The sequence below is a fragment of the Rattus norvegicus genome, chromosome 17, assembly GCF_036323735.1.
Source record: "Rattus norvegicus strain BN/NHsdMcwi chromosome 17, GRCr8, whole genome shotgun sequence".
In the NCBI taxonomy this organism is placed as follows: domain Eukaryota; kingdom Metazoa; phylum Chordata; class Mammalia; order Rodentia; family Muridae; genus Rattus; species Rattus norvegicus.
In genome coordinates this window covers 6,130,001-6,144,333 of record NC_086035.1, presented here as the reverse complement: position 1 = coordinate 6,144,333, position 14,333 = coordinate 6,130,001, and positions in this window count along the sequence as shown.

Genomic DNA, 14,333 nt, shown 5'->3' with positions numbered 1-14,333 from the left:
GACTGACTTCCATGGCTTCTCTCTTTGTCTCTTGGAGTTAAACACTGGAGAGGGCCAGTCCTGTTTTTTCCTATTTTATGTTCTCATGTGGTTCCCCCCAACCCCACCCTATCGCACCGTGTAGTTTCCAGGCAACAGATTTCCAGTCTTCAGCCTGTTGGTTTTGAGCAATGTTTGAGAAGAGTTCCAGTACAGAAAAATTTAGGGAAATAAATTCTTTTGAAATGGGTTATGTTGGATTTTACTCACTTATTAAAAACAAATATTCTTATATGACATTGGGCCGCTTCCTTCTGTTCTAAGTTTTTTTTTTTTTTTTTTTTTTTACATTTCTTTGTAGTCTTAATCATGAGCTCAGTGCCTGAGCAGGCTAAAGGGATCCCCTGGAGCTGGAGTTACAGTGGCTAATGGGGGTGGGGAACCAAATGGGGGGGTCCTCTGTAAGGACAGTACACTTGACTCTGTTCTAGTGCGCAAAATTAATTCTCTTTTCTTTTAAAAATTTTTAAAAATTATTTACTTTATGTATGTGAGTACACTGTCACTGCCTTCAGACACACCAGAAGAGGGCATCAGGTCCCATTGGTTGTGAGCCACCATGTGGTTGCTGGGATTTGAACTCAGGACCTCTGGAAGAGCAGTCAGTGCCCTTAACCACTGAGCCATCTTTCCAGCCCCTAGTTCCCTTTTCAATTCCTTCCTTTTAAATTAAAATTTCACTATTATCAAAAATATTTGAGGGGTTGGAGAGATAGATTAGCAGTTAAGAACAATTATTTCGGGCTGGGGATTTAGCTCAGTGGTAGAGCGCTTACCTAGGAAGCGCAAGGCCCTGGGTTTGGTCCCAGCTCCGAAAAAAAGAACCAAAAAAAAAAAAAAAAAAAAAAGAACAATTATTTCTCTTTCAGAGGGTCCCAGGATTGGTTCCCAGCACCCAGGGCCTGCTGGTGACTGCTTTATAACTCCAGTTCCCGGGGATCCAGTGTCCTCTTCTGACCTCTGCAGGCACTAGGTAGATGCATGATCCACAAACATACATGCAGGCAATGCACTCAGACATGTAAAATAAATACAAATAAATCTTTTAAAGAAGTAATTGATCCAGTTTGAAAATCCAAATAAAAGCCTTAAATAGCCCACATTAACATTTTCTTAGTATAAAACACACATAATATATATAATTAATATAATACGATACATATTATTATAAAAATAAGAGGTCTAGAAGGATTTTAAACCTCACTGTGTTTTGTTTTGTTTTGTTTTGTTTTGTTTTGTTTTGGAGTTGGGGACCGAACCCAGGGCCTTGCACTTCCTAGGTAAGCGCTCTACCACTGAGCTAAATCCCCAGCCCCCTCACTGTGTTTTATAATCCACACATTACCGCTTCTCTTCTGATTTTAAACATAGGCTACATTTAGCATAATGTAGATAACCTGAATGAAATGGCTTCAATGGTTACATACACTTGAAGTTACTGTGTTTGTCTGCTTATATTTGAGACAGGGTCTATCTGTGTAGTCCTGGCTATTCTGGAACTCACTCTGTAGACCAGGCTGGCCTTGAATTGGCCTTGAGATTCTCTTGCCTCTGCCCCCTAAGGACAGGGACTAAAGCTGTGTGCCATCCCACCTGGCCATGTTTTAGGCTTTGAGAAGACCCCAGCATACGCAATATTTCAAGTCACAGTGGTATTTAAGTATCTTTAAAAGGAGGTTTATATTTATTATTTTTTTTCATTTTTCTTTTTTCTGGAGCTGGGGACCGAACCCAGGGCCTTGCACTTTCTAGGCAAGTGCTCTACCACTGAGCTAAATCCCCAACCCCATTTATTATTACTTTTAATTGTGTGCAACTGTGTCTGTGCTTGTGAGTGCAGGAGCCCATGGAGGACAGAGACCTCAAATCCCCTGGAGCTGGGTGCTGGGAATCAAACTCACGTCCTCTGGAGGAACAGCACCGTCTTCTTAGCCACTGAGCCGTTTTCCTCTATCCCTTCGGAAGTCATTAGCGTTTCTGGATGTTTGAAACCTAAAGCGGGCTGTCTCTCATGCATGTGCAGGTGGCGGTTAGCTTCCAAACTTCTTGCTAGTCATCTTTTTCTTGTACCTAATTGAAAAAAATGAATAAAACTGTTTGTATTAGTAGAACGTAAAGAGTTAGAGAATACTTCGAATTTCCCTTTTTTCTCCACCCAAATCCACTTTCTAAAGACAAATATTAAAAACACGTGTGTGTGAGTTATCCCACCATTGTCTGCCCTTCGACTAAAGAATGCCTTGATGGAATCCTTGGCTGGATTTTTACGCATTTTCAATTGCCTTCCCATTTATCTTTAAATCCTGAGGAGAATATACCTTTTTTATGCTCTTTTCCCTCTACCCACATTACATACAATAGCCTTTATTCACAAAATTGATATTATTTTGCATAACATGTGACAATTTAGAAGTCAGGTTCCCCACATCCTTCAAGCCCAGATGAGACAGATGTGCTGGACGACACTGGATAGAGTTCGACGCTACCTTCCTGGCTTTCTTTCTTGATCTCTAGTCTCCTCTTTATTCTTTGAACTGTTCGTCTATTCATTTACTTTTATGAGGGTGTGTATTTTCCCTGCATGTATGTCCAGGCACCGTGTGCATGTTTGGTATCTGAAGAAGCCAGAAGGTGTGGGAAAGTGTCAGATTCCCCACAACTGGAGTTACATACAGTTGAGAGCCACCGTGCGGGTGTTCAACCTGAACCTGAGTCCTCTGGGAGGGCAGCCAGTCTTACTAGCTGAACAGTCTTTCTAGCCCCCTTCCCTTTATTTTTAGCTTCATTTCAGTTTCCACCAGCCCCCTGCTAAGATGTATGATCAGAGCACTTGATGTTTTGGGCCCAATTTCATTTGGAAAATGGCAATGATAACGGTGTTTACTTCCCAGGCCTATGGTAAAGACTAAATGGATTGATTGAGCAGTGTCTGGTCCAGGAAATACTATGCATACGTGAACTATTATTTCATGCCAGGACACACACACATTAGTGCACACATGGGCTGTCATATCTTGTTAGGACACACACACATTAGTGCACACATGGGCTGTCATATCTTGTCAGGACACACATGCATTAGTGCACACGCAGGGTGTTATATCTTGTCAGCACACACATGCATTAGTGCACACACGGGCTGTCATATCTTGTCAGGACACACACACATTATTTTCCCTGAAAGACATCGTGAATAATGGGTTTTAGAGAGTCATATTCTCACCCTTGTCCTTGTCTGACCCTTTGACTAAGAAGCCATCTAGGGTGATGGTGGTTTTCTAATTGAAAATGGGTACAGGTAATGCTCTGTCCCCATGCTAACCCCATGCTAGTCTGGTAATGCCCTCTTTACCTGGGGGGGGGGGTCGTCATTTCTTCTGGGGGCTGCTGGGGTCACTGTAAGATTCAGGTTTGGGTTTCTCTTTGACCCTTCACATTTGTTCAGTATACCGAGAGGGTCTTCAGTCTGACAGGTTCTACGGAGCCTTGTCATCGAGGTCATTCATAATTTCATCCTTCCAGGTTTTCTACCTTTAAAAGATTTACATTTACTATTTTGAATTATGCATAGGTGTGCATGTGTGCATGTGGGTATGAATGCAGCTGTCAGTGAGGCTGGGGTGTGGGACCCCATGGAGCTGGAGTTGGATGGTCATGAACTCTGACTTTGGCTAGAACCACACTGAGGTCCCTCTCTTGAGCCTGTTTGAGACCCACTCTTCTTTATCTAATTTTCTCTCTTTTTAGTGCTGCCTGAAGCTTTCGTGACTCAATAACTGAATATTTCTGATTGGTTTCATTTTATTCTTCAGTTCCGTTAGCAGCTGAAGGACACAAGGAGCATCCTCTGGGTGGGTAGAGCGTCCGCTGGATGGATGGAGCGTCCACTGGGTGGGTGGAGCGTCCGCTGGGTGGGTGGAGCGTCCGCTGGGTGGATGGAGATGATGCATGGCTAGCTTGTTTACAGCATCAATGATCCATGAGAAATTTGCCCGAGCAGACGACTGTTTTATCTGTTGCTGTTCTTGAAAAAAAAAAAAAAAAAAAGAGAGATTTTACTTTAAGTTGCAATTCTATCAGTATTAAGAATCCTATGGGACTAGAGAGATGGCTCAGTGGTTAAGAGCACTGGCCGCTCTTCCAGAGAACCCGGGTTCAATTCCCAGCAACCACATGGCAGCTCAGAAATGACTGTAGCACCAGTCTAGGGGATCTGACACCCTCACCCAGACATACACGCGGGCAAAACACCAACGCACATAAAAATAAATTATATTTAAGAAAAAGAATCGTATGTATGTTTTAGCTGGGCGTGGGGGGGTGCCCACCTTTAATCTCGGCACTCAGGGGGCAGACACAAGAGGATCTCTGTGAATCAGAGGCCAGGGCCCAACTTCTTCATCGGGAAAATGCAGCCTGATTTACACAGAGAATAGACTAGGCAGGATTACATCGTGATACCTTGTCTTAAAAACAAAAAACAAAAAACAACCCCCAAACGAACAAAAACAAAAACAAAACAGCAACAAAAATCCCAAGCCAACCAACCAACCGCTCAGGCTCCTAGGACCCAGAGCAGCAGGTGGCAGACTCCATGGCAGGCAGAGGAGGGGAATGGGTACTAACCATCCTCCAGGCAGACTGTCTCACAGCTGACCTGCAGGTGCCCTGCCACCCTTGCACCTCTGCCAACCAGATGTGGCTGGCAAGTGCAGGGGCCAGTGCACACTCTTTGGGCTAGCCTTCCCTTGGAGCTGCCAGCAACTTCCCTGGGATCCCAGCACCACTCTGGGCATGGTTTTCCAGGGAGGCAGAAAGAGGAATGATGCATTGCTACTCCCCCACCTCCCACCTCCCACCTCCCACCTCCCACCCCCCACCCCACCCCCACCCCACCCCCCACCCCCCGCTGAGACAGAGCTGGAAACAGGATCGGTGACTCCTCCGAGGGTCAGCTTTTTAGGGAGGGGTGAATTTTCCTCTTGTTCCTAGACTGCTGGAAATCCCACAATGAGTCAGAGGTGGCACTGGCAGCTGAGGAACCTATGGAGTAAGGAAGGAAGCACGAATTAAATGTATGTCTGTTTGGGGGATGCCGTTCTTAAAAGGCAGATAGAAACATGCAGCTCAAGACTCTCTTTTGACCAGGTCCTCCTACAAGATGCCCAGATAGCATCCTGATGCAGGACTCTCAGCAAATACATGCCTGTTACATCTGTTGACGTGCCTTCTCCAGTGGGAAAAGCAGCAGAGAGCAGCGTGCGTCTAATCCCACTCCATGTAACGGCTGTTGATAATATCAGACATGCACAAAGACCACAAGGTGCTCATGATGCCTGCCGAAGGGTGTCTCGCTTCCAGAGCACGCAGAGAAAACCTCCTTCCCTGGCCCTTCCCTGAAACCTACATGTTATTCACATCTGATCGGATGTCCTGGAGAACCAGCCATTGCCCGGCAAACAATCTGGCTTTCCACATGCTTTTCCAGGTCCTTCATGTCTGGCCTGTGCTATTTGCCTCCCTGATGAGAAACCATGAAAAGTGGAGAGAGATTGAATTTACCGATGCATTTTGCTTCTGTCCTGGACACTGTGAGACCCTGAAAAACATCTCAAGATGTTAGCCTCTGGTTACTTATTTGCACAGGGTCCTCTGATGAGGAGAGGGAAAACAGACCAGGCTGGGGTAAAGCAGGGTGTCGGAGATGGGACTGTTATCCTTGCAAGAAATGCTGATGGTTTTCCTTGGTCAGGTAAGTCCTAGTCATTAGATGGCATGGGGAATTTCATCAAGGAATGCTCAGATTTGTGCGTGTGCGTGTGCGTGTGTGTGTGTGTGTGTGTGTGTGTGTGTGTGTGGTGTTTGCTTTCTTTATTCCTGCTAATAGACACCTGGCCTGGTTTTATAATTCAGCTATTGTAAATAGAGCTACAATGAATATGGGTGTGCAAGAACCCTTGATTCACTGACCCTGAGTCCTTTAAGTAAACATCTTGGAGTGGAGTGGACATCTGAATCACCCAGTAGGTCTACTTTTAGTTGTTTTTTTTCTAGTATGGGGGGGAGGGGAGACACCTGTACTGATTTCCTATAGTTGATAGGATAATTTACAGCTACAAACAGTATATAGGAGTTTCCTTTTGGGCTGGGGAGATGGCTCAGCGGTTAAGAGCACTGACTGTTCTTCCAGAGGTCCTGAGTTCAATTCCCAGCAACCACATGGTGGCTCACAACCATCTGTAATGGGATCTGATGCCCTTGTCTGGTGTGTCTGAAGACAGCAACAGTGTGCTTATATACTTTAAATAGATAGTAACAACAACAACAACAAAAAAAAAAAGAAAAAAGAAAAAAAGAAAGAAAAAGAAAAGAATTTCCTTTTCTTTGCATTCCGGTCAGCTTAATGATTGTTAGTTAAGCTTCCCTTTTCTTTTTTTTCCTTTAATTAATTAATTAACTTTAAATCCTGATTGAAGCTTCCCCTTCCTCCTCTCCTCCCAGTCTCACCCTCTCACCTCCTCTCCCCTCATCCCTCCCTCTGTTTCCCTTCAGAGATGGGGAGGCCTCCCATGGGTATCAACCCACCTTGGATATCAAGTTTCAGTAGAACTAGGTGCTTCTCCTCCTATTGAGGCGAGACAAGGCAGCCCAGATAGGAAAAGGGGACCCAAAGGCAAGCAATAGAGTCAGAGACAACACCTGCTACTGCTGTTAGGGATTCTGTATAAAGACCAAACTTTACATCTGTTGCTTATATGTTTTTTTTTTTTCTTTTTTCTTTTTTTTTGGAGCTGGGGACTGAACCCAGGGCCTTGTGCTTGCTAGGCAAGCGCTCTACCACTGAGTTAAATCCCCAACCCCCTGTTGCTTATATGTAAGGGGCTAGGTCCATCTTAAGCATGCTCTCTGGTTGGTGGTTCAGTCTTAAACTCTGATTTTCATGCTGAACCTGCATCTGGCATTTTGTTATGTATACTGCTGAGGCAGGACCTGGGAAGGCTATGCGATATTTGGAGGGTATAAATAGAACTCCGGAGGTGCCTGAAGCTGAGCTAGGCTTGTGTACATAGCTAAGTGCTTGTCGGTCTCCTCTTCCCTGATCTTCACTTCTCTGAGAGAGGCACAGCTGAGAACTTCTCCTGGTGTCCACCAGGTTCCTCCTGCTGACTTGTGCTGAGCCTGAGGTCTGGCTGTCTCTGCTAGGTGGTGCCACTGCTGCTGATTCCTGTTTGCTATCCTGACTCGACCAAACTGGACTGCTGGTGTATCTGTGAAGTGTTTGCCAGTGGATTGAGCCGCCGTTGCTGACCTGTGAACTAAACTGCCGTTTTCCAGACAGCAGTTGCTCCAAAACACCTTTCCAAACAGGTCCACTTCCCCTGTATCCTTTCTTTTCCACTACATCTGGTGGGTGGTGGGCTACACGGGAGGTTAAAGGGTTTAAGAACCATCATTAAGAATAGACATTGAAGGGTTGGGGATTTAGCTCAGTGGTAGAGCGCTTGCCTAGCAAGCGCAAGGCCCTGGGTTCAGTCCCCAGCTCTGAAAAAAAAAAAAAAAAAAGAATAGGCATTGAAAAAAATTGAAGTTACACATCTGTACCACTGCTAAGGGTAGAAAAGGCAAATTGAGAAGATTAGTTGTGGTGAGTTGGAAGCCTGTCAGGGACAAAAATGTACCCTGGAACATTTTGTACATCTACTGTCTTGTCTGGCATTGGACCCCTGGGTAGAAAATCCAGAGACAGCTGGTTTGCTGAATAGAGCCGAGCACTCACTTATTAATCACAAAGTAACTCCAAGTGTTAGGAGTTAGCAATTAGGACAGGCATCCAGAGCGCGAGAGAAGGTCTGAGGGGTGAAGGGAAACATATAGAGGCCAAGCGAGTATTTAACGTTTATGAAAATAAACATTGATAGGATACGAAGGTGGTGCCCGTGGACTTTAATTCTACGGCCTGTGGGTCCCAAAGGAAACTACTCTTCCGTAATGATCTTCTCTAGTTCCAAAAATACCCACCCTGCTCTTTATGGAAGAAGCCTTTTTTGAATTCCTAGATGTAGGACAGAAAGGGAAGGATGCTGGAGAAACGACGAGGCTGCTGGGTAGAGCGGGTGAGTGAAAGGGGAACTGTAGAGGAAACGCCCAGTAGCTCCTCCCTCTTCCCCAGTCAGAGTCCGCTCATGAGGGCTGTCGGACCTCACGGGACCTCAGGCTGTTACACATTCTAGGTGAACACTAAGCCACTGAGCTACATCCCCAGGCCTGGCCAGCCAGCTCTTTTACACAGAAGTTGTGGAGTATTGTGTAGTTAAGGCTTATGAGTGTCCCAGCTATGCGATGAGGTCCCTTCTGGTCAGCACTCATCCCCACGTGGGCCCTGGAGGCTTCTTGAGCCTCCTCTTTACCTGGTAGGGACAGGGGAAGGCTTTCAGAGGACCGATAGCCTCTTGTTTTCTCTGTGCCTTTTTCATTCTGAAGAAGCAAACAATCCAATGTGGACTGTCGCGGCTGACAAGGTCCCTGGATCATACTCTGGTGGCCCCGTGGCGGGAATACTCGAGAGGGTCTCACTTGATGTCTCAGCGTCACCTGCATGGAGTCCTTGTTGCAGAGTCCTAGGCCCCCGCAGCGAGGGAAGATTGAATAGACGGATGGGAAGATGGGACCAAGGCTCTTGCTTGCTGTTTGGTTGGGCTGACAATTTCCACCTTGCAACTGCTAATCATGTAGGTACTTAGACCAGGCTCCTCTGGGGAGGATGAAGTAAGTCCGTGATCCGAAGGATTTGCGTGTGTAAGCCCCGCATTACCTCTGTGGCTACTGAGTATTAAAAGAGAGGTCGGAATCCTGGATCATCTCCCGTGAGCAGCTTTGCAGGACAGGGACTACAAAAGACATATGATGCCCAGGGCTGACATTATCAGCTCGACGCCAGGGTTTATCACGAGGCTATGGAACGTCAAGTCCCGTGTCCGTGTCGTCGTCGTCGTCGTCGTCGTCGTCATCATCGTCGTCGTGTCGTCCCGTGTCCCGTGCCCTCCCCGCCCCCCGCCGGCTGTACTGTTCTGTCTGACTGTGAGACTAGGCTCATCCAGCCTTTTCCTTTCCTGTGAACTGTCCTGCCCTTGGCTGTTGGGCCTATACTTACCGGTCTGCTCTGCGTTATTTATTTATTTATTTATTTATTTTGAATCAGGCTATTGACCCAAACATTCAGAATCTGGAAAATAATTTGTCAATTTGAAGTTATTCCTATCTGTAGAGGCCGGCCTGCCACCCCTCCTAATTCAGTAGGTGATTTTAGCCTGGCTAATGGGAGTAAGACTGTTCAGTGTCTCCTGATGTCATTGTGATATGAAGTATAATGCATTTTTTCCCTGATGTATTCCAGTGAATAAATATCATTTGATCCTTTAGGTACAATTTCCAGTTTGCAGATAATACGATGATGGGAGGAAAAGTTTGACGACAGAACCTACGGATGCAAGGAGGCAAATAAATGCTGAGGGCGGGCCTTCCGCTAGACTACGGGGGTAGTCATCTCCTTTAAGTCCACTATTGTAGATAAAAGATCACAGGCTGCACTTATACATTTGTGTATGCGCATAAATACATGTATATGTATACACATATAGTGTGTGTCTGTGCATAACATAAATATGTGTGCACCCACGTGTGTATCAATAATAATCAGGGGGAAGCAGAGGCTGTTCTGAGGATGGGACGGGGAATCACAGGTGATGTAATTATATTTTAATTAAGATGGTGATGAATAACAATGCTTCAGATGAAAGGCAGATAAGGAAGGGGACAACTTTAAAGAATACAATGTCCTGGACCGAACAAAACTGAAGTAAAAACTGAAGACAATGAGGAATATTTGCAAGGTATCATCAGAAAATGAAGGGACATGAGAAGAGAGGTTCTCCCAGGTACAGCTATCTGACCATGTGTAACCTATTCATATAGACAAATCTATACATAGGAAAGGTGTGGAATCTTCCATGCCGAGATGTATCAGGGAACAGGACATCTTAATGTTTTGGTCTTACCAAAGGTCATTTTTAAAGTGCAGAGGCCATCAGTGGGCAGTAGTGATGAAGGGAAACCTTGAAGGCAGCTCAGGCATGTGCTCACTCACACAGAGGATTGGGAACGCTTCTGAGTGCACACTGCAGAAGGACCCCCATGGAGACTGTGACTCATTAGCCATGAAGCCTCGCTTATTTCAGTCTGAGTCCAGATGAGCAATTTGGAGTTTGTTCTAAGAGAACTGAATGGGCGCTGTGACTTCCTCCTGCTGATAGAGGCTGGAAAAGAGGCAGGGAGGATGCTGGGAGGGAGGGGTGATGCTGGGAGGGAGGGAGGCTGCTGGGAGGGAGGGAGGCTGCTGGGAGGGAGGGAGGCTGCTGGGAGGGAGAGAGGCTGCTGGGAGGGAGGGAGGCTGCTGGGAGGGAGGGAGGCTGCTGGGAGGGAGGGAGGCTGCTGGGAGGGAGGCCAAGCATTTTCTATTCAGGACACGCTGAACTCTCTGGGGGAAGAGTTGAACACAAGATCTTGATAGTGTTGCTGTTCTCTGGTAAATTCTTTGGGCCAAGATTATGGAAAAAGGGGTTAATAGACTTCACACTTTTCCTGGACACACCCAGACAGCAAATGACAATCGTACCCTGGAACAACTGCCAGAAAGTCCTGTGTTCTAGCCAGCGACTGCAGAACGTGTATATCTGTACACATGTGCACACACACATATATGGGGATGCACACACATGTATACAAACACACATGCACACACACATACATGAGTGTGCACACACATGCACACAAACACACAGGTACACACACATACACAAGTGCACACATACACATGACTCTGACGACACACACGAGAGCACACACACACACACACATACACATACACGACTCTAAGGAAAGACACTTCTATTTGTCTCTTGTATGGCTGGCTGGCATCACATCCTCTGGTATTCAATATTGTTTATATTGGCAATTGTTAAGGTGACATTACATTGAACTTTCTTTTACCACTACACCAAGATGTTAAATGTGTTGGTTGAGCCACAGGGTTTTGGTATGTCTGGTGAGGTCATTGGATTTGCTCTGAGAAGTGTCTTTTTCTTCAGAGAAGCTTAGACGAGAGCTGGGAAACCAAGGAGAAACTTGTCTGTGCGTGTACAGAGTTAAGAGCTAGAGGTGAGGAGGTCTGGCATCTGTCAATAATGAAAACATCGATTAAAGAAAACATTTCTTCTGGCTGACTCCATAAGAGTGAGTCTTTTTCTACCAGATGGTATGGTCTGATATTTAAACCACATGGCACCAACTCAGTGACTCCCTTTTATGCCCAGTACAGTAACAGTGCCAGTGACACAGACATACTCAGAAAAAGTACCTCTAGGTGGTTCCACTGCTGTGTATCACATGGACGCTCACACAGACCTCAGAGTATCCTCTTGACACAGTGGACCAGATATGGAGGGGCTGGCTGATGTCAGTTGTGGCCTGGCACCCTTTATTGTTAATTAAAAACGGATCTTATTTTTTTTTCTTTTTTTCGGAGCTGGGGACTGAACCCAGGGCCTTGCGCTTGCTAGGCAAGCGCTCTAACACTGAGCTAAATCCCCAACCCCAAAAAATGGATCTTATTTTTAATCGTGTGTATGTGACGTAGGTTTAGGTAGCCACAATTTTAAGCTACCCAGTATGGGTACAGGGAATTGAACTCAGGTCCTCTGGAAGAGCAGCATGTGCTCTTAACAGCTGAGCAACCTCTCCAGCCCCACCCCCCATTACAGCAAAGTATTACCTTTCTTGTAGGGAGAGTACATTCCAAGAACTGCTGTTGTTCCGTGTCATCAATGTCAGATGTGGAGCATCACTGTGTCGTTGTGCCTCTATGAGTTAACGCTATGTGTTAGCGCCTCGGTGTGCAGATGTCGGGTGGCCGCAGTGTTTGGGGGAGAAAGTTTCTCTGTTGCATTATATTGTTTAGGGGTCCACAGATGGCCAGCTTGTCAGCCTACAGCTTGCTCCTATGACTACTCTCCAAAACTTGGCTCTAAGGTATGCAGAAGTCAGCCCATTCCCATACAATGAAGCTTAGTGCCTGTATATGGTAGGAACACAGGCTGAGAAGATCCCCAGAGAAACCTCTCTCCATGCGGCTGCACACCGCTTCCCTGGGGCAGCTCACTCAGAGGGTGTGGGCCTGCTCCGTAGGGTAAAAGCTGGATGCTTCACTTTGTAGTCAGGGTTGGAGGGAAGCCCTCAGGGTGTCCAGAGTGTCTCATTTCCCAGGTGAGGGATGTGATCTAAAGTTCTTTTCTGAGAGGCTAAAAGCTGGATCACTTGGGGACTTTCTTCTCCACCCTGCTCCTTGGTCAGTGCTGTCTGTCACACAACTTCTCACAGAGGCAGCAAACTGTCATGTACCACAAGCTGCTACTGACGTTTTTCTTTCCCTAACTCCGGTTTTCTGGCAGTTAGGGTAATGAATTGTGACATGTTAACCAGAAGACTGAAATTCCCAAGAGACCATAAAAGTCTGAGCCTCCCTTCTGAGCTAATTTGCTGAGTCATTTTAGGCAAGTTTATCTGCTGCTACCTTATAACAATTTTTTTTTTTCACAGAGAGAAAAGGGCCTTGAAACAGATAAGGCAACTATGTAACTATAAAATAACACACAGCTCCTTAAGACTGTAGACAGCTAGGGTGTTGTTTAAATTCCCTCACGTTTAAGTATTTGCCATTGCAGAGAAAGAAAGGGGGAAGGCAGCTCTGGCATGAGGAGACTGGTAGGAACTGGAATGCGTTTGAAGCTATTTTCCTCTTGATAAGGAAACGGAATAGGAGAGTTCTGGGGATCCCAGAGAATGGCTTGTGACCTTCAGAGTTTCTGGATCCCTTCCTACACTGGAAAACTGGATTCATGCAGTTAGTCACTGGTGTCGGAGTAAGACCACAGTTGAATGTGAAGGTTGATAGTTGGGTTCCACGGTCTCAAATATGAGCCCAAGCAATTACACAAAAGAATGGTGTTTATAGGATTTTGGGCATCAGCTTGATTTGGGGCCTTGTATTGGTTGGAGTATTATTAGTTTGTTACTTTGGGTGTCAGCTGTCAGTCAGACTAGGATAAAGTGGTGCTTTCCGGTGAAGTTAGATTGCAGGGCCCTCCCTGGGGACAGTCTGCCCCCTAGTGGCCAGCTGTGGGTCTCGCCACTGAGCACGGTCTGCAGGCTGGTTGTTTCCGGTAGCCCCGGGAGCTGGATGTGCCTGCTTTTTCCTTACTACAGCTTAAACCTGACCTCTGAGAACAACACCAAAGTTCTGTCAGCCACGAATCATGTTTTATCATGGTTCTCAACGTCTGTCTGGGGTAGATGATTAGGCTTGGAGACATTAAGTAACTTGCATGAGGCCACTGAGGTGACAGACAGTGGAACTGGGGTGTCAACCCTCACCAGTAGACTCCTAGTAACCTTTCTACCTCTAGTAAAGGAAAGGAAGAACAGCGAACACTTTCTGCAGCTCACAGGGAGCCCCATCAGACTCAGTATAGTGATGCAAGAGCAATTTCATAGTGAGAGTATCTGCCCCCACATAATTATGAGTAAAATCACTATTTCATTACCGTTGCCCTGTCTTTCCTTGGCCCGCAGAGCCGCTGACTCAGCAGATGGCTTGGGAATAGCGTTTTGACAAACACTGGGCTAGCAGGTGCTAACTGCCCTAATACTTCGAAGCACAGTAAGCTTGAGGACAGTATAGAAGCAGGTATCTGAAAAGATGGAGTTTTCTCTAAAGACTTTATTTCCCGGGCTGCAGGGTTGCTCAGCACCCTCGTCCCTCCTCACCAATCTTTGTGCGGCAAGCCAGGCCCTCGGACCCCAGGCACACAATCGAGCATGGCGTTAAAGCAGTGATTCGATGAGGCGCTTTTAGCATTGCAGCCTCTCTGGCCTCATGACCCGCTCGGAACCAATGGGCATGGAGAGAACTTTCTTCCTCACCATGGCAACTGGTGCCAACTAGTCTCTCTCTCTGTTTCCAGGCAGGGAACTCTACACAGAGTCTTTCTGTATCCTAGCAACAGGAAGATGCTACAGTTGACTTTGGTTCCCAAACGTCCTGGAAACAAGGTTTTTCCTTCCAACCCCCCCCCAACCCTCTTCCTTCTGTTGTTCGCCAGGTGCAGCGAAGCCTTTGAAGTCGGAAAGAAATAGGTGGGAGGTTAGCGATGTTGGCGGCAGGTGTGCGCTAGGCTCAGCCA